The sequence below is a fragment of the Stegodyphus dumicola genome, chromosome 2 (genome assembly GCF_044657685.1).
Source record: "Stegodyphus dumicola isolate Sdum_Otavi_A_Nest chromosome 2, ASM4465768v1".
NCBI lineage: Eukaryota > Metazoa > Arthropoda > Arachnida > Araneae > Eresidae > Stegodyphus > Stegodyphus dumicola.
In genome coordinates, this window is record NC_140769.1 from 249,562,160 (window position 1) to 249,581,303 (window position 19,144).

At 32.0% G+C, this 19,144-nt stretch overlaps 1 protein-coding gene across 2 annotated transcripts in view; it reads left to right on the plus strand.

The window, feature by feature from the left end:
• The window catches only part of LOC118193502 (poly(rC)-binding protein 3-like), a 135,056-nt gene that overhangs the window by 42,915 nt on the left and 72,997 nt on the right, over positions 1-19,144 (plus strand). The window contains exon 2 of one of the 2 annotated variants that reach the window (XM_085812005.1): positions 10,409-10,500. The exons of the other annotated variant lie outside the window; for it this stretch is intronic. The gene's annotated coding sequence lies outside the window, so the exon portion shown is untranslated. The remainder of the gene's footprint in view (positions 1-10,408; positions 10,501-19,144) is intronic. 2 annotated transcript variants of the gene reach the window in all.

The window sequence follows — 19,144 nt, forward strand, 5'->3', positions numbered from 1 at the left end:
AGTACGACAATTCACTCGTATGCGAGAAGGCCAAATAGAAAATATCCCCATATTTGTGGTGGAGCTACCTAAAACTGAGGGATTCCGTAGGAAATCTTTAATCTCACCCGATTTATGCTCTGCTGTATCACAGCTGAATGATTTAAACCCAAACAAGTACTTTCTCAGTGGCGCTGAAGCATTTTTTCATCTCTTTGCAAATTTTATGCTTGTTAACATTATAAGACATAATAAGCATATTATTAACGCCATGAATATTTAACGTTACTTTCACGAGATTCAAAAAAATTAAAAATATTGAAAAATATAGAAATTATTTAATATAACTATATAATGATTTGTAACTTTGCTGAATTTGATGCTTTTTAGACTTTCAGAGTAAGACCATGCTTTATGCTGAATTAAAAATTACATATGTTTAAAAAAATTCTGATCATCTATTTATACGATATAAATATCCCTCGTTAATTAAAAATTTCATTAAAAAATTCTCATTTTTTAAGTGAAATAATTCTGGGATTAAGCTTTACCATTGCTTAATCAATCAATAAATTAAAGAAGGTGCGTAGGATTGCGTTGCATCTGGCATCTTTTCGTGTTGTGGTGAGTCTAGAAGTCGGGATAAGTTGAGAATCTAAATTTTAAAATAATAAGCTTTTGTAAATTTCATAGCGTAAAATTTGTGGCATCTCGCAAAGACTAAAAAACCGCTTCAGAAGACGTCATGCTTGCGCAGTTGGGGAAGAGCGATTTGATCACGAAAAAATTACGATCTCATAAATAAAGCGACGTTAGAAAATTGCACTGTAAAAATGTCTATCAGGCAAACAAATGCTCCATAAACAAACGGCGTGCCAAGTGTATTCGTTGGTTTTCTAACTGAAGAATACTTTCTTAAAAATTCTCATCTTAGAAAGAATTTTAATAATAAGTTTGTTCCTCCCCCTACCGCAGTAAAAAAAAAAAAAAAAAAAAAAAAAAAGCGCTTTCATTATTTATTTTTCCTTTGTTTTCCTTTGTTACTTAACGTTTCTTAAATTTGAATAATACGATGTTAGGAAATAGTAACCTTTCGAGATTCGGAAAATTAATAAAAACGAGTTCTTCAGATATCTGAATTTTCAAATCTTCATTCAAAATTTTTATCAAACTATCGTTTTAAGGCCAAGGAATGTATTCAATTTTTCATAAAGAAATTCATTGCGAATACTTGGGTAATAATATTGTAGTGCCTTGCGTAATAAAGTGTCCTGTAAGTAAACACTGATAGTTACGTCCTTGACTGAATGTGTGTGTGTTTTCATTGCTTTTCGTCGTATGTAAAATAACGTCCTCTAGAAAGTTAGTTAAATATTTCCGAATTCTCTGCCGAAATGATAAACTATATTTATTTGCAGGGCATTTTTCATTATGTGATTGTAGATTCTATTTTTTAAAAATTTCTAAATCAAAATAATTACTGCTCGTAATTTCTATTTTACGCAAAATATTTTCGTATCATCTTGCACCAAAATACAAGGGTCACTCTGAAATTTTTTAGATACACATAGATTTTTAAAGTTATACTTACAAAATTTTAGAAGTGATAAAAGTAATTCGAATTTTCCAAAGATTAAATTTCTCAAGCCATTCATGTCTTGGAGTCTGTGGAAAAAAAATGCATTTATATTCTCATCAATCTCATCTTTGGAATGAAAACGACGTCCACATTAAGTTCTTATTTAGATTAGTAATAGTAGCTAAAAGTCACAATTGCTAGATCGGGTGAATAGGGTGAATGTAGTGTCACTTTAATTCCCCCTTCCCCCAATAAACTCAACTGTCAATCTTGCTGAATGAGAACATGCATTGTCATCGGGGTGTATGAGTCATCTAACATCCACTTCTTGAAGAATTTCTAGAAGACACAAGGGGACATTCCCTACTCGTCATCACCGATTTCGCTCAAATTTATAGGACATGAAGGGCTTTGCTAGAAATGAAAGTATCCGAAGTGGGAATTCCAGATGATCAAGCGTTTAGAAAACAAAAGTGTTGACACTACTTTCCTCGCACCGTATAAGCCATACTGCCAAGCAGCGATTGGCGTATCGGTAAGAGCTCGGACTAATAATTCGATGATCGTGGGTTCGATTCCCCGTGTGGAGACTTTTTCTCTTTTTCTCAATTTTTATATTATTCATTTTCCAATTAAGCAAAGAGATGAATAATTTATTTTATTTATTTATACGCAAAAGGCATATAGGACGTCATTTTTTAATAAGCGCATATTTGTAGAAAATTTGGAGTTGCTAAATTTAGAGTGGGCAAGTTTGAAGAGATAATTATTGTTTCCCCTGTTCCTACGATAGATATCATCCCGGCACATGTAAATCATCGAATGTCAACGAATAAAGTTTTGAATTTTCATGTACAAAGTCTTTTCTTGTGCGCTGTTGTGTACTTATTCATCTGGATCAAAAGTTCCTATGTAAATATTTCACTGTTCATTACTAATTTGGACTCATGAGAGAAAAGCAAAAGAGCTTGACGTTATATTGCAGTTTAATGTCATGATGTTCTCACTATGTTAATGTTTTTGTTTGTTTTTATTTATTTTTTTTATTTGTATAATTAGTGCGTTACATTTTAGCAATAGTAGCCGACTAAACAAAATTGTTGACAGATATTTCTTCGTGTACTTTTCTCGGAAAAGAAATCTCCTTTCGTACTTATATACGAATTAGATTAATTATAACAAAGTGTTTTCTTGAGGCCTCTCAGCCTGGAAAGTAGAATCTCTTCGCAAAGTGCTTTTTAACCAGTTAACTGTGATTGACGAGTATACTCGTCATGAAGAAGCGGAACGATTTTGTGTGTTGATGAGTATACTCGTCATGCGTATAATGAAATGGAAAGATAAGAGAGAGGTTTATTTGGTAAGTACTGTACATAATGACAACGTATTAGAAACAGAGAAAAGAAAAATAATAACGAAAAAACCGGAACTACTAATTGATTATAATAAAAAAATGGGTGGAGTGGATATGAGCGATGGAATTCTCCTAGCGTACTTCACAGCAAGAAAACGACTCAAAAAGTACTACAAAAAGATATTTCTCCATTTCTTAGATATTATATGTCTGAATGCATACATATTATATAAAAAAAAATAATGGAACATTATCGCATATCAACCTTTTGTTCAATTTTATTGAAGACACTTTTGCGACGTTTCCAATTGAAAGAAATAAATCGACACAAAATCGGCCATTTAGACCTAATATAAGCCAATTAGGCAATAATCATGTTCCATATTATAAACCCGGAACATCGAAAAAAAAACCTACGCGAAGGTGTTCCCATTGCTACAAACGTAAGATCAGGAAGGAATCACGTTACTGGTGTTCGATTTGCAAAGTCCATTGTGTATAGTACCCTGTTTCGCTGAATATCACTCCACAGCAGGAATTTAAATTCTTACTTTTATATGTATAATATTTAATTTATTGCGTTTTTAGTTTAATATGCATGTAATATATGCTTATGTTAACCAAATAAGTAAATATTAGTAATAAAATTTTCAGTTTTCTAAAATAAAGCTATCTTTTTCATCAATTATCTTACCAGCGCAACTTTCTCTGATTGACAAATATACTCGTCATGGCTCGATTCTGGCGAAACAAAACGTTGCGCACTCTTAAACCAGAGCGCCACAGTTAACTGGTTAAGGAAACCATTCATATTTTGGTTCATATTCAGTTGAGGGATACGTAATTCATATTTTGGTTCATATTCAGTTGGGGGATACGCATACAGATCATTTAGAGACTGACAGCTGGACCCAGAACAAAATATCTGTGTTTTGCAACTTTAGCCACTTTGGCCGTTAATAAATCCCTTTAAAAAAACCAACGGCCGAAAATGTAAAGCACCGAATCACTTATTCTAAACCCTGTAGAAAATTCTTCACAAAAAGGCTTTTGCTGCCAAGATATAAACCTTCTTGAATCTGAAGATTCTCGAATATCGAAGATTTATTTATTACAAATACCCAAAAGATTGGCTGTGACGCTATTAGATCTCTAGCCTTCCAATATTTCTGAACATATCAAAGATATAATATAAATATCAAAGAGATTGCGATTATGACTCTAGCTTCGATTAACATGTACGACTCTCTTATTTTGACGTCATTTCTGTGGATTATGTGTGTACTAGTGTTAAATGCATTTAGAGCATACAGTTTCGTGCTGGTCTTTTTCCAGAATTTTATTTTGAGAGCTGGAGGTTATAAATTTCTGCGTTTAAATCAAGATTCAGTATATTATGATTCCAGCTTCTCTTTTCCGAGAAATGTTCAAAAGTTTTTAGATTCTCAAAATATATTTCCGTGGGTTTTTTTCCCCCTTTATTATGATAGATCCTTTTTTGAAATGCGACTTCATTTGGGTTTTTCAGAAATACAGCAAGAAATGCTATAGAAAGGTAATTGTTATAAATAAAGGATGAATAAGATAACCGTAAATTTCCTTGTGAAATGTTTCATGCAGCCAATCTACGATGGTATTGTATTGTTCTGTGGTTTTTAGCATTTTATGGTCAGTTCATTTTTTATGATATGAAGGAATTGCTTTTTTGAAGCATGTACCGAATGCTTGTTACACAATCTAGTCATTTACATGCGCTTGTACTAAAGTATAATGCATTTCAGCGTTAGCGACTAAATATTACCATCGCTTGTAAGATGATGGGAGAGAGTATAAAATCTGTTGTTCATATGTAATTTCCTTTCTTGAATTATGTTGGAGTATCAGTGCCATTCTTTTATTCTCTGTTTTTAATAATTTTTTTTTCCCGATTTATATATTCTGCGCATCTTGCACTTATTGTTTGACTTAAAATATTGAACATTTTCCTCCTTCCCTATATCGCACGTGCAAAAAAAAATTGAATGGTCTATGCGCTAATAGTCTCTTGAACATAAAATAGTTTCTGCTTATAAATGATTATTGTAAATTTTATCTATCTAAAGACCGGACTGGATTTACTAGACAAAGCTCATGAGGGCTGTTTGCTAAAATAGATGGATGCCACTTACAGAATTGAATAAGCAAGTATCAGTTGCTACCTAAAGAACTAAATAACTGGTATGGTTCACGTTCTGTGGATGATACCAGTGACTTGTGAAAACATTTAAAATTCTTGATGTACAAGAAGTTTACTGGTCTTGCAGCACTTGGAAAGAAAAGATCTATCACACCACTTGTCTTCAAATTGATCTTAATGTCTTGAGCCCTACGAGTTTTCACTCTTGTAGTATTCAATATTGCGCTTTACCATGAAAATGAATTCATTCTGTGACTTTGTAAGTGATAATGTAATTAAATGCTATAAATTTGTAAGTAAGTTTTTAAGGTTTATATTTAGCTCAATTTTTATTTGATTGATTTGGGAAGTAAACACAGAGTTCACATTGTCTAATTTCATAGTCACCATTTCAGGTTTATATCATTTGATGTGAGTTTGGAAAGTCACTTTTGTGTCGTTTATTGCTTATTACTAGCGGACATTATTATTGCTATTATTATTAGTGGACGTAACGCATTTAAACGCTAGTCTCTTTCCTGACTCATTTTGTTGCTGAAATTTCTTGTTCTGGCAAAATAAATTGCTGTCTGGCATTATTGCTTCGGACAGCTCGTTTTAATTATGATTTATTTCCTTTCTGTTCAGTATATTGAATTACTGAGGTCTTGTTAAGCTATTTTATCGTAACTGTTTAGCTTAAAACTGTTCAAGGTGTTAACTGGAATGTGGATATGGAGACATGACTGTTGTTTTAAAATAAAATGAGTATTTCGTAATTAAAAAAAAAAATCGCTATGTTTGAAGTGTTGGAATGTGAACTGAAATTTTTAGATGTCGGTTTAAAAATAAAATAAAAAATAAGTTTGAAAAGAGCGGAATTGAAAAATTGACAGTACTCTTTTCTTGAAGTTTTAACTTGGGATTTAACAAACGTATACATACCATACTAACCTAGGAAGCAGAAAAACGGATGGGAAGAATTGCTTCATTTAAAAATACTTTTTTAGTATTAATAACAATGTGCACCAAGATAATATTTCTGAGAAGAGATTCGTTTGAGAAAGACTTTCTGGAGGAAACTGATTCGAATAAACCTTACGCCTTGGAGCGGGGGACAAAATCTGTAAACTCAATTAATATCCAGTTCTTTTGACTGCAGTGAAGGAATGAATCTAAACATAAGGAAAATGTTTTATTTGTTTAACATAGCCTATTACCTATAAAATTAGCTGATGCCTTGTTTTTAAGTTTAAACTATTTTAAAGTTAAAACTAAATAATACAAATCAAGGTTAGTAGAAAAAAAAAGGTTAGGCTCTTCGCAGCACTGGTGTATCGCTTACTTAACACAGAGAAACACGACACAAAGAGGATAGTAGTTGCATTTGAGCAAATTAGGAGTCAGTGACGTCACACAAGAGCAAAACTTAGTAACCTTGATACTAAGTTTCTAACAGGGGATAATCAACAGAAAGATTTATATTGGTTTCTCGAATGAGGCACCGCAGAACTTAAGTGCTGTATACGAATTCGTGACTGAAGAAAAAGTGATGCTTCTGAGTGTACAAACAATGGAATCTCATTTCTGCTTGTTTAACAACGTTTATTATTTAAATTCCTTTGTCGTAAATTTTCAACTTCCTGTACGTTCGAAAACAGACTTGCTTTGTTAACAAACGTATGCATACTATACTTTATTAATATTTAATATCATACGTGATAGAGATTTTTACTTTTGACCTGTTTGGTAAAATAAAAATTTCGTGAGGACTACTTCTAAAAATCGTGGAATACGAGGAGTTTTGTATTTATTTTCTTAATTAAAAAAAAAAAAAAAAGAAAAAGAAAAAAAAAAGAAAAAATTCTAAAAATTAAATTTTTCTTCCAACATTTCTGCAAGAGTTAAAGTAAGTTGTGAAAAGAACGAATCTCAGAAGAAGGTTAATAATTTATCCTGAATTTTAAGTTTTGAAAAAACGAGTTCTTTATAGAAAAGGTTATAGACAGTTCCATTTAAAATTATCTATAATGGTAACATATCGGAAATTAAATGACATTTCAGAAGCAACAGTTTTTAATCGACAGCATTTCAAATGTTATCTAATATCAAATATGAACGAAACTTTCGAAACGTAAATCTTTTCGCCATTTATTGTGCCATGAGTTATGGATAAATTTTACATAGAATTTCACTTTAAAAAGTATTTCATATCTTTCTTGAAGGGGGGGGGGAGATTGAAAAATCCTTAAATAAGATGTGCAACTCTATGCCAGCTTTTGCGGGTACTATTATCTGTAGTAAGCTAGTAGTCATTAAAGATTAATTTTAATAACACATGTGATATTAATAAGGCGTTATGAAGACGCTTTGACATTTTAACATTATAAAGATTTTTGAATGGGCTAAAGTGCTTCATTTTAGCAAGAAATTCCATCAGGAAATCCTGTTTTTAATCATCGGAAACTCGATACTTTTAGGTTGCGCAAAGCCTTAGGCGGTCACCATTAACCTCTTTGCCTTAATTTATAATAAGGCATTCACTTCTCCATTCAGTGATGATTTTATTTATTGTATATTTATTGCCGCGTTATATCAGTATTACCTCTTTTCTGTTTCCAGATATGATTCCCTAACCGGTTATCTCCACACTTGGCTAACCGGTTTTTATCAATATTTTCAGAGCCAATTTGCGTTCTGTTTTTTGTTGTGTTCGATAACTAACAAGGGGAGGAAAAAAAAAAAAAAAAAGGAATTTTCTAAGTTCAAATGATTCAGAGTAAACAAACAATTTATCTGGAATAGTTAAATGATCAGTATCTGCTTTGGTCTGAAGATGCCACAAGCAAAAACTTTTTTTTAGTTGTCTTGCGGTGATTCTTGAGTGATGATGTTTGGTGAAAAAAGAATTTTCGTCGTGTTTCACCTTGCTGCCGTACTTAAAAATCCAGCTTGTCACCTTGCTACCTAAAAAGCATTCTTCAGTATTTTTGTTTTCTACACTGTCGTTTGAAAAACAAACCCCGTAGCAGCATACTGTGTAATTCTTTTAAGCTTTTCACTCTTGTTTTCATTTATCTGCGTCATCACTGTATGTTTTCTACTCTTCTTAAATTTTATAACTGGCAGTAAATAATTCCGCAGAATTTTTTTTTAATGTTATCGGCCGCGATAGGCCTGATAAAAGGCGCCATCGTTGTGTTCCAGACTGCGTAAATTAAGTAACGATTTTGATTAATCAGAATTTAAAAAAGGACGTTATGTGTAATCGAGTTAAGATAATTTTAAATTGTGATTGTATATTTTAATTAAATTTAAATTGTAACTTTAAATTGCGACTGAAGATAGAGAATGCTTACTTAATTTAACATGATCGTCATATGGATAAAAAAAAAAATTACAGATAAAATTTTAAACTTCAACTAATCAAAAATCAATTTGAATTATAGTAAATATGTGCTAAAATCGATGAAATTTTCTGGAAAATTCTAAACGTATTTAGAATATTTCTATTCGACTTTTATTCCTCATACTATGATTTGTCTCCTAAACAAGTAATATACGAGTATGAAAAAAAAATTATTAAAGCCAATTCCTTTTTAGGTCAACAAAGAAAAATTTTTAAAATAAAAAAAAATTAAAATTAAAAATTTAAACAATTTTAATACGTGAAAAAAACTGTATTAACATCAAGTTTAAAAAAATGTATTTGAACTTGAGTGAATGAATAAAATAAAAAGTATTTTATTAGCGATTGAAAATTTGAACTTCCTATATAGGGAGAGTGTGAGCTAATAGTAGGAATTTAATAATGAACGAAGAAAAGCGGTCTTTTTTAATAGTTCATATATAGTTTTGTAATTTTTTCATAATTGTACTTTATTTCATAATTTGGTAAGTATTTTTCTTTTTTAATGACCGATTCAAACAGGAATATTTTGAAACGAAGTAAATTGTGAATTTTAAATATAGTTGTATATGATGAACTTCGTTGTCTATATTCTGAAGTAGTGCTCGAATATTATTATAAATCTGTAGTTTAAAGCAAAAACAAGAGGAATGAAATGAAATTTGTTGACAGAGGAAAGTAAAATTGCCTTTTAATCTTTTTGAGACCCCCAATGAATATAAATTTTAAATAGAATTGTATATGATGAACTCCGTTGTCTATGTTCTGAAACAGTGCTCGAATATTATTACAAATCTGTAGTTTAAAGCATAAACTAGAGGAATGAAAGGAAATTTATTGACAGTGGAAAATGAAATTGCATTTTAATTCTTTTCCGGGCTTCCAGTGAATTATAGTGAAAGGGGGAGAAAAAGAAATAGTTAAAACTAGTCTTATCTAGTATTTAAACGTCTCATTAAGCAAAATTTGTTATTTCTATGTATGATGTGCTAGTTAATTATGTTTGTTGCAGTAACAGCGGAACTTTAAATAATTATATTAATAAGCAATAATAACGATACGCTTAATTCACTGGCAGTTTATTAAAATAACTATTTCTATATATATTTTTTCATAAATTGCCATATAGCGAAGCTGATTTAGTTCATTAAGTGAAAGACATTAAGTTCAGAAATTTTATTCATTTATTATGATTTAATTGTACAAAATTATCTAAAAATCGTTTGTCATGAATAATAATGAAATAGTTTTGTTTAATTGTAGAAAACAAATGTATATTTCTATAATGGACGTGGATAATATCTTTACAATGAAAATTCTTGCAGCAAGTTGCTTCATGTTCTTTGTTATATTCTAAAAAGAAAATATAGCTTGTTGAATTCTCGTGTTGCTGCGAAATAAGGTCGTACTTTTTTTTATTTCTTGTATATTCTTTTGTTTTTTACCCTAAAGGATGTCTTCTTTCATATGATTTTGCTAGTTTAAACGGAGACTGTGATTAAACTAGATGCAAACGCCGTTTTGAAGTTACATTATTTAACAGCACACTCGAGAGCTGTCACCTTAAATGAAGAGATGCCTTCATCATGGAGGACCTTCTAAGGAAACTGCTTCATATTCACGTTACAGTGTGGAAAACACGAACGCGAACCATGCAGCCAGCGTATTCTTCTGGTTCTAATCCATGGCGAACTACCAGTATTCAACGGTTTTTTAACCACTCGGTCACCGGCGTCAACGTCATTTTAAAATGAAACAATTCTTTTTATGTTTAGCATTCGATCTTTTGCAGTCATTTTATTTTCCAACCAGTAATTCTACTATAGCTAGTTGTATAAAACAACATGTTAAGAGTGTTTTCTCGATAATGTTATGCGATGATTATTAAATCATCTGACTTGTTCCACTTTCTTGATTTTTAAATTACTTCAGGTCTTTCAGTTACAGTGCTTCTGGCTTCTTTCGTCTCAGATTTCGTCCTGCGCTGATGAAATTTGATGCTCTTGTAACAGAATTTTATTATGGTACGTTTTAACAGTTATTTTACATCGTTCTACAAAGTACTAACTTTTTTTTTTCTTTTCTTTTTTAGCTTTATTATTAAGTATAATTATTTTTGTACTTACGATATATATAGTTTAACGGTAAAACTGCAAAAGCAACATAGCAGTATGCGTTTAGAATTCCCGATGTTTAAGTGTTGGTATACATCGCCACTTCCAGTCTTTTCTCAGTTCATCATACCAGTGTTCAGTTTCCTGACTAAAATGGCTTTCCATACCTTTTATTATTATTATTAGCATTTTGTGTTTTACTATATTTAAATAACACGTTGTTGGGCCTTCTGCCACATAAAAATTCGCAAAATATTTAAAAGCAACATTTGGAGTTTCCGATAGACGGTCTCACGAGCTGGAGATGAAAATGTTTAATCCCGTACAGTGTTGCCACTGCTCGCTTTGAATTCGTTATGTCTGTTAATCAAAAATTCGTTTAAAGTTTTACGAAATAGATTAATAAAACAAATTCAAAATTCTGGCTTCCAGGTGCCGGTGTTCGGGTGGAGGACTATGTTATTCAAAATTTGATGGCTGAGGGTGCCGATGTTTTTTCACAGCGCGAGAAACGTGCAGATTCTTCATTATTTAATTTCTTTAAATATAATACAGGGCAATAATATTTGGTGGCAACAGTTTAAAAAATGATACGCCGGACTAACGTCCCCTTTCGGTTTAAAAAAAAAAAAAAAAAAATCTGGTCCTTCAGTTGTTTCCGTATTGTGCAAGCAGCCTGCATGGTATTTAAGTTTGAAACCACTGTTTTAAAGTATCTAAAGGCTGTTTTTTGTTTTGTTGGTTATATAGATTTAATATATCTTATTATGAATGCGTTGCAATTTGCCGAAATTTACAACGCATTCACATTATTCCTTTACTGAAATTCTTTGGAACGGAGTGATGAATTCGTAAGAAATTTTTATGTGATTTAGAGAACTGTAAATTTGAAAAAAGCGAATGGGATTTAGGTAAGTATTCATTTCCTTCCATTTAATGTTTCTAATGGGATTTTCATGTAGGAAATCCGAAATTTGCTAATAAAAATTTTTCTGGATATTCTAATAGTCACGTATAGCACAGAATATAAGACATTTTCTTTTTGAAGATTTCGTAGGCAGACAATTTATGATAGTAATTTTAATCCATGGCAATTAAACAACCATTCGAGAGTGTTATCTCCAACCTTTCCTCTATCTAAACTTCTTTCCTACATATGAAATAATGCAGAGTTGCCGCTAAACGGGGGGGGGGAAGTAATTCCAAATATTTTAGCTATATATATATACCGTATATAAACCTCCCTTTTGTTCTGTATTTTTGGTTATGAAATTTAGTAGTGTCTTATAATCGAGTATTCTAATAAATGAAATTGAAGAGAGAAGAAGGAGTTTGATTATCAGACTATTTAATATAATTTCACTCTTTAAACACTTAATAAATCTCGTACGTAATTACCGTATATGTAAACTACCGATAATTACAATGGGCATGTCTAGTTGAGTGATTTTTAGTATAGCACTGCATCTTCTATATTGGTAAGTAGTAGTTCGTATACGCATTTACACATGGGGAAAACAACGAAAACGCTCATAAAGCCAGTCCGTTCGATGGGATTCGAACTTCAGACCGAATTACGAATGTTCAGCCTTTTTTTCCTCCTCAGCCGCTGGTGAGAAATCCCCCCCCCGGAGGAGATACGCTATGTATGTGTGTGGGTTGGCCGTCCGCTTTAGCTATAGTATATCGTTACATATTGGTCAATCCATTACAACTGCTGGCACAAAACGTTTCACTGTGGGAGTACATTAAATCGATTTTCGTTCCGTCGTTTATTCATTATATCGTCTTTAGAACGCGAAAACTCGTTTAATGAGCGTTAACCGCTCATTAAACGTAATATCACGCTCATTGTAATATATTGTTACTTACGTATGGGTTCGTATTGGATTGAATGCATGCAGAACCGGCGATAGTTTGATAAAATTTATTTTGACAAAAGAAACACTTTACAATTCTGGAACTTTTCATAAAATTACTTGTTCAGCCCTTCTCAGTGTTACAGAACACAAGCAGTAGGTACCACTTGAAACTACTTAGAGAGTTAGACACACGTCAATTAAAAAAAAAAAAAAAAAACTCAAATATGTAAGCTCGTACAGTGATCTCTCAATACTCAATACTGAGCTAACTGAAAACTTGTGCTCACTCTGATCTTGTATAGTTTTCCCTTGGCTGCCGAGAAATTTCCAGTACCTTCGATTTTCCGAAGATTTGGGTGAACGTGTTCATGGAAACCAGGCACCTGTCGGACATGAGCCCTATCTTGCTTTCAACGACATTCATGGAAATGGCCGCAGCATTATTTTGACTAACATAAGAGAGATGCTGACGGAGAAAGCGTAGGTCTAATCTCATGGTGCATAGAAAGGTCTTTCAGATGCCAAATTACGTCCGTACTTAACCGTGAAGACGTAACAGCATGGAAAACTACTGTTCAGTTGGAAGGTGGTAAGGAATGATAAAGCATATTAATGGTTGGTTGAGAAATTACTCGTAAAAAAATTGTGGCGCTAATCAGAGTAGGCGAGCCGTATGAGTTCAACGACCAAAATGGTCAGGAATAATTTGGAAGCATGGAAAGATGATGTAGTAGGTGGGGCTTCTAGCCAGATCGGCTCGGAGCCTATTGAGAGGCTGGAGGTAAAGTGCAACCAAGTCAGGCATTTGTAAATGGATAAAACTCTCTCAGAACCATATATAAACTTTGAATAACTGGCCGAAATAGATGGGGAAAGAGGAGATTTGCTAAATACCAGAGAATTACGTTAAACAATTAGAGACAAATAAGGAAATAATACATTTATTTATTTAGTTCGTTATATATATATATATATATATATATATATATATAATAAGATGACTTACGAGAAAGCTGCGACGGATTGGCGGTGGTTTTCTGAGTTAAAACTTGGAGAGACTTAACTGGGTGATTAGAAAGATGACACCCGAAGGAGAGACTTGTAGACTGGCGTGGCTGAATCGAACATAATTTTTATTGCTGGACACGAACTAATTATCAAAACGTATTCTTCATCACACATGATCATGGCGCAATACGCACCTCGTATTTTTATATAGAGTATCACAGTGTAGATAACCGCATAGTTAGCAGCACGACAAAGCAAAGGAGCGAAGTAGCATCTTGAGTGCAGGAGAGCTGAAGCTAAAATGCGCAATTATCCAGTATGGAGACTCACCTAGAGAAGGTTTTGGTTTAGGTTAGAAAGGTTTTAGTTCTCTAAATTTTGAGTTTAGATTCCGAATAAGTGATGTCATCAGCGTTACCAAGCCATACAAGATGGATTGATGTGGAAAAGACGCAGTTCTTTTTTAGAATAGAGAGGAGGGAATTAATGGACTATTGCTAATTTTACTTATAATTTTGATTTACAAAATTTTATCTTACATATATATTTTTTAATTAAGTAAAGAATTATGTTAAGTGGAGCAAAATCGCACCGAACTACTTTTACTTTGTTCTAGTCCTGGAAGGTTATACACAGTTGCAGTTATATAGGATCGGATACAGTTAGTTACATAGGAATCAGACTGTACTATCGCCAAGTTTGGCGTCAAAATTAATCGCCAAAACCGTGATCTTAACCGTACAGTTAAATAGCAATTGAGCCAAAATATCTCCAAATGGTTCACGTAAATCATCTATGCTTCAAGTTTGGCAACAAAAAATAGTCGCCAAAACGGTCGCCAGCTTAGCCCTATCTCACCAATTTGGCGAGACAGCCATTTACTTAAATGGATTTACCCCTGTAATTTATTTTTCCGGCATTACTTTGCAGTTCTGAGGCCTTTCATGTTACATTATACAAGATACTACATTTTACGTATAATCCTAATTGAACGAACTTCAAAATGCTAGTGACGGAAAAGATTTATTAAAGATAATTGCAACATCGCTATGCCGCTAAACTTTAACTGGATTTTCTTCCTCCTCCCCACATACAAACAGAAAACAAAATTGCTGCAAAAACTTCATAGAAACTAAGGCATTCCAATGAAATTAAGGAAAATATTAAATTATATTTTTCATTTTTAACATAATGGGTATGTCCATATTTTAATACAGCTAAGTTTTTCTCTCGAAATTGGACATATGTTAAATAATTCGTATCAAATTTGGCCTTTGCATTTTTATAATCGGTATGGGAAGCTTAACAGAAGGCTAATATTTGTGATCCACTCATGCAGTTTTGAATATAATAGCATATTAAATCTAAAATCGTAAGTACGTATCAAAAAGGATAGCTTTAAAAGTTAACATGTGAATAATTCTGAATTACATTTAATATAGGGGGGGAAGGAGATGTAAATAAACAATCAAGTGGGAAGTAAAATAGCGATCCAAGTATTAAACTAATACTATCTCTTACTGTACGACTGGAAAGCATTATCTCTTACTGTATTATCTCTTACTGTACGACTGGAAAGCATTGTGAATATAATTTATCAAATGGAACGTAAATTAGCGATCCTTATATTATACTAGTAGTAAACCAATTATCTGTTATGGAACGATTGAAAGCATTGTACATTATATGCATAATTAATAGATTATTATTTCATCTGTAGATTAAAGTAAATTTTTGTTAGTAAAATCATTTTCGGCTGTAGCTTTTTAATCGGAAAAAACTACTGTAGAAGTACGAAACGTGAGACGGAATTCATGATGAAATCTGTGTCGCGAGTAGCAAGTGCTGATATAGATAGATGCCCGTACACTTCAGGCACAAAAGTGTCTGCGTTGTTTAAGCGGATTCTTAGCAGCTGTATTTTCCTTCTATCTTGTTCGTAAACAACTCTTACTTCTTTTCTTGTGTTCTGCCTTCAAAAATTATTCAAAGAGCGCTTTATGAATTTCCGTGTTCGGAAACATTTTCACAAACCGTAAGATGAGTCAGTTGCCAAAATTTTATTTTTGGCGAACAGATGTAGTGTTATTTAACTTGTTATGAGGTCATTTTTTATACTGTATGTTTTTATATGACATGTACCTAGTATGAAATCAAGTATCTATGTTTACTAAATAATGTGTGTGGCATTTACGAAATAATGCTTTGAAAATGCGCATTGATTCTCGTATAGTAAGTAGTTTAAGTAGTTCTGTTATTCACCTGTAAATCATCCATGTGCTTTAATATTGTATAATACTGAACAATGTATTAAATAATGCGCGAATAATAAACGAAATTACATGTAAAAATAATACGTACGTTATTCTGTTTTCTTAAATAATGCACCAAGGCAGATGAAGTCCGGTTATAATCTGCATATTATGAAAACTTAATCTCTCTTAGAAATTATTTTGACAGACTTTGGTGAAGTCATTAGAATCTTGAATACTCTTTTCAGATATTTTTAGACCATTAAGTTATGCTTTTATGCCGTTTATCAGCCAAGTAACTGGCAAATGTGACATTGCGCAAGGCTAAGTCCTTTTAATTCTAAGTGAACTGCCGAATAGTCATTCTTCTACTTTCAAATTGGCTCACCAGCGGCTGAGCGGTAAAGTCGCTGAAAACTGGTAGTTCGGTCCGAGGTTCGAATCCCGCGAACGGGCTGGCTGCATGGGCGTTTTCGTGGTTTTCCCCATGTGTAACGTGTATACGAGCCAGTTTCCCTTAAAAAGTCCTCCATGAAGGCATTTCTTCCCTTACGCAGATAGCCCTAGTGTGCTTTGCCATAATTAAATAAACCAAACTAAATCTACTTTCAAATTATACCAGTAACAGCTTGACAAAAGAAAATTTAAAAAAAAAAAAAAAAATCTAAATTACGTCCAAAGGGATTTGAATCCCGAAGGACTATTAGTTTCGTTTTGGATTTTGCGTCGGACGGATAAATGTCGGTTCACTTTTCAAACTGTTGCCATAAAATGTTAGTCCTGCATTATATTTGAAGAAATTAAATAATGAAAATCTGCGTAAATGTATGTATATTTCTCACATTGTCATAAAATAACGGTACATAGAGTCATCGAATTTTGAATAACGTAATCCTCCAACGAATATGAGCATGTGGAAGACCAAATTTGAAATTTGTTTTATGATCGATTTCCTATTTTTTAAAACTTTGACGAATTTTTGATTAACAAACTCAAGGATTTCAAAGCGAGCAATGGCAACGTTGTGCAGAAAAAACATTTTTATCTCCAGCGCGTGAGTCTCTGTATCGGAAATTCTAAAGATATGCTCGTTTTAAAACTATTTTGCGATATTGCTGTTGCACTGGATCTTCTGGTTTAAGTGCGAGGAACATGATATTTAATAAAGAAAGGTAACACACAAAATGTTAAAAAAACGCCCCTTTGGACGTAATTTAAAATCTGAAACTTTTCAGATTTTTTTATTTTTTTTTTATTTTTTTTTTAAATTTATTTATTTATTTTTTTTATTTATTTATTTATTTTAAACATTTTGTCTGTTACTTTATTTATTAAATATCACGTTCTTCGCACTTAAACCATAAAATTCAATTAAAGAGCAATGTCGCAAAATGTTTTTAAATTGAGCATATCTTTTAAATTTCCGATACAGAGTCTCGCGCGCTGGAGATAAAAATGATTTTTCTGTACAACGTTGCCATGGCTCGCTTTGAAATCCTTGAGTTTGTTAATCAAAAATACGTTAAAGTTTTACAAAATATGAAATCTATAATAAAACAAATTCCAAGTTTCAAATTTGTGCTTCCACATGCCTATATTCGCAGTAGGATTACGTCATTCAAAATTCGATGGCTCTGTGTACTGTTGTTTATGCGAGAAATATACATACATTTATGCAGATTTTTCATTATTTAATTTCTTCAAATATAATGCAGGATAATGCTTCAAATATAACATCCGGGGGCAACAGTTTGAAAAGTGAAACGGGCATTTATAGTGAACGAAAACAATAGTCCTTCAGGGACAAAGCCCCTTTGGACTAAAAATAGGCCCACTTTATCAGATGAATATTTTATAAACAATGGACATTTTTTAAACTACTAAACAAAATTTAGAATACACTTTGGTTGTACACATTTGTTTCCTTTTTAAAGAATTATTTGTTACAGTATTTCAAGAGAACTAAGGCACTGTTTTTCCTATATTTCACCTAATAGCTTCTTATATTAATTCAATTTTTAATTTTCATTACATGATATTAATAAACTGATATATCTCAGTTCTCCTTCAATACTTTCCTTTAAAAACTTAAAGGACTGTCCTTTAAAGGACTGTTTCACAAAGCTTGCTACATCCATTATGGATATCGGTAGCGCGATCATCAAAAATATCCTTTTATAAGAATTTTGTCTTAGCCTTCTTATAAAAGGATATTTTAAAACCAAAATTAACTGAAACCGTCGATGCTGGTTTTTGAAAGAATTCTCTGTGTATAAGTAAAAAAATTCTCTCGGCTTAATAGCTTTGGTGTAGTCGATAGAATAAAATGATGTACTTATCTGATATTTCTAATTTAAAATGCATTTATATTTTTCAAAATTATTGTTATTTAGAATAATAATTTTGATTATTAGTATCGGTAAATATAATTAGTAAAATATCTATTTACACCATTTCGGTAATATACCATGATACAGAATCGTTTGATTTTATTATGATTTATACTAGGTGTAATAAATAAAATAATTCTTTATCGAAATATATAAAATAAGGCATTGGAATCTCATATAATTAATTTTAAGAGCACTACATATGTTCATAAAATGTGTCCCAGATAAAATAATCCTGTTTTAAATTTATCAGTTAGATGAGTTGTTAAAAAATACAGGTTTAATTTATTACGAAACTTTTTTATTGCTTTTCGCTTGCTTAGTTTTTTGAAAAGATACCATTATAACGTGAAAGATTAATTGAAGATCTTATGTCGCATTGAATGGCAGTGCGCTCTGGAAACTGGTTATTTGCTTGATGTTTGGAAAATAAATTTGTTTCGTACAGTAGTAACGCTTGGAAAGTCGCATGCATGATGAAGGTATATTAACGTGAAAAGTTAGGGAGACTTCGCTTAAGAAGTTTCGAACTTAAATAAAAGATTGTTGTTATATTGTAGTGTGTATTTCATTCAATTTATCGTTCGTACTCCTGCCAATGAATCGTTATTCGTAAAAGCATTATTACCAACTGATCGTGGCATTGGCTATCGTTTTCAAAAAATTCTGTTATTTTTTGTTAAGAGGCCCTATTTTAATAGTCGGTAGTCGTGTATTCCGATTGTGTAAGTTTCCAAAGAGAAAAACTTTGTGAAATTTTTGCGTTTCTTTTATGATTTTCATCATAAATTCGGAGTATAATAAAATACAAATTTCAGCTCTTTTTGTTATTATTACAGTACGTAACTTGATTTCTCTTTTTTTGGGGGGGGATGAAATTGGAAAAATATTATTTGACCCCCCTTTCTGTCAATGCTAGACGTTTTTTAACATTTTTCGAGCATACGAACTTGCAATGACAATTCAATATTTCCCAAAAACTTTCTTCAAAATTCGAAGTTTGATTTTCTCACGTATCTTCGATTAGCAGTCGAAACGATTA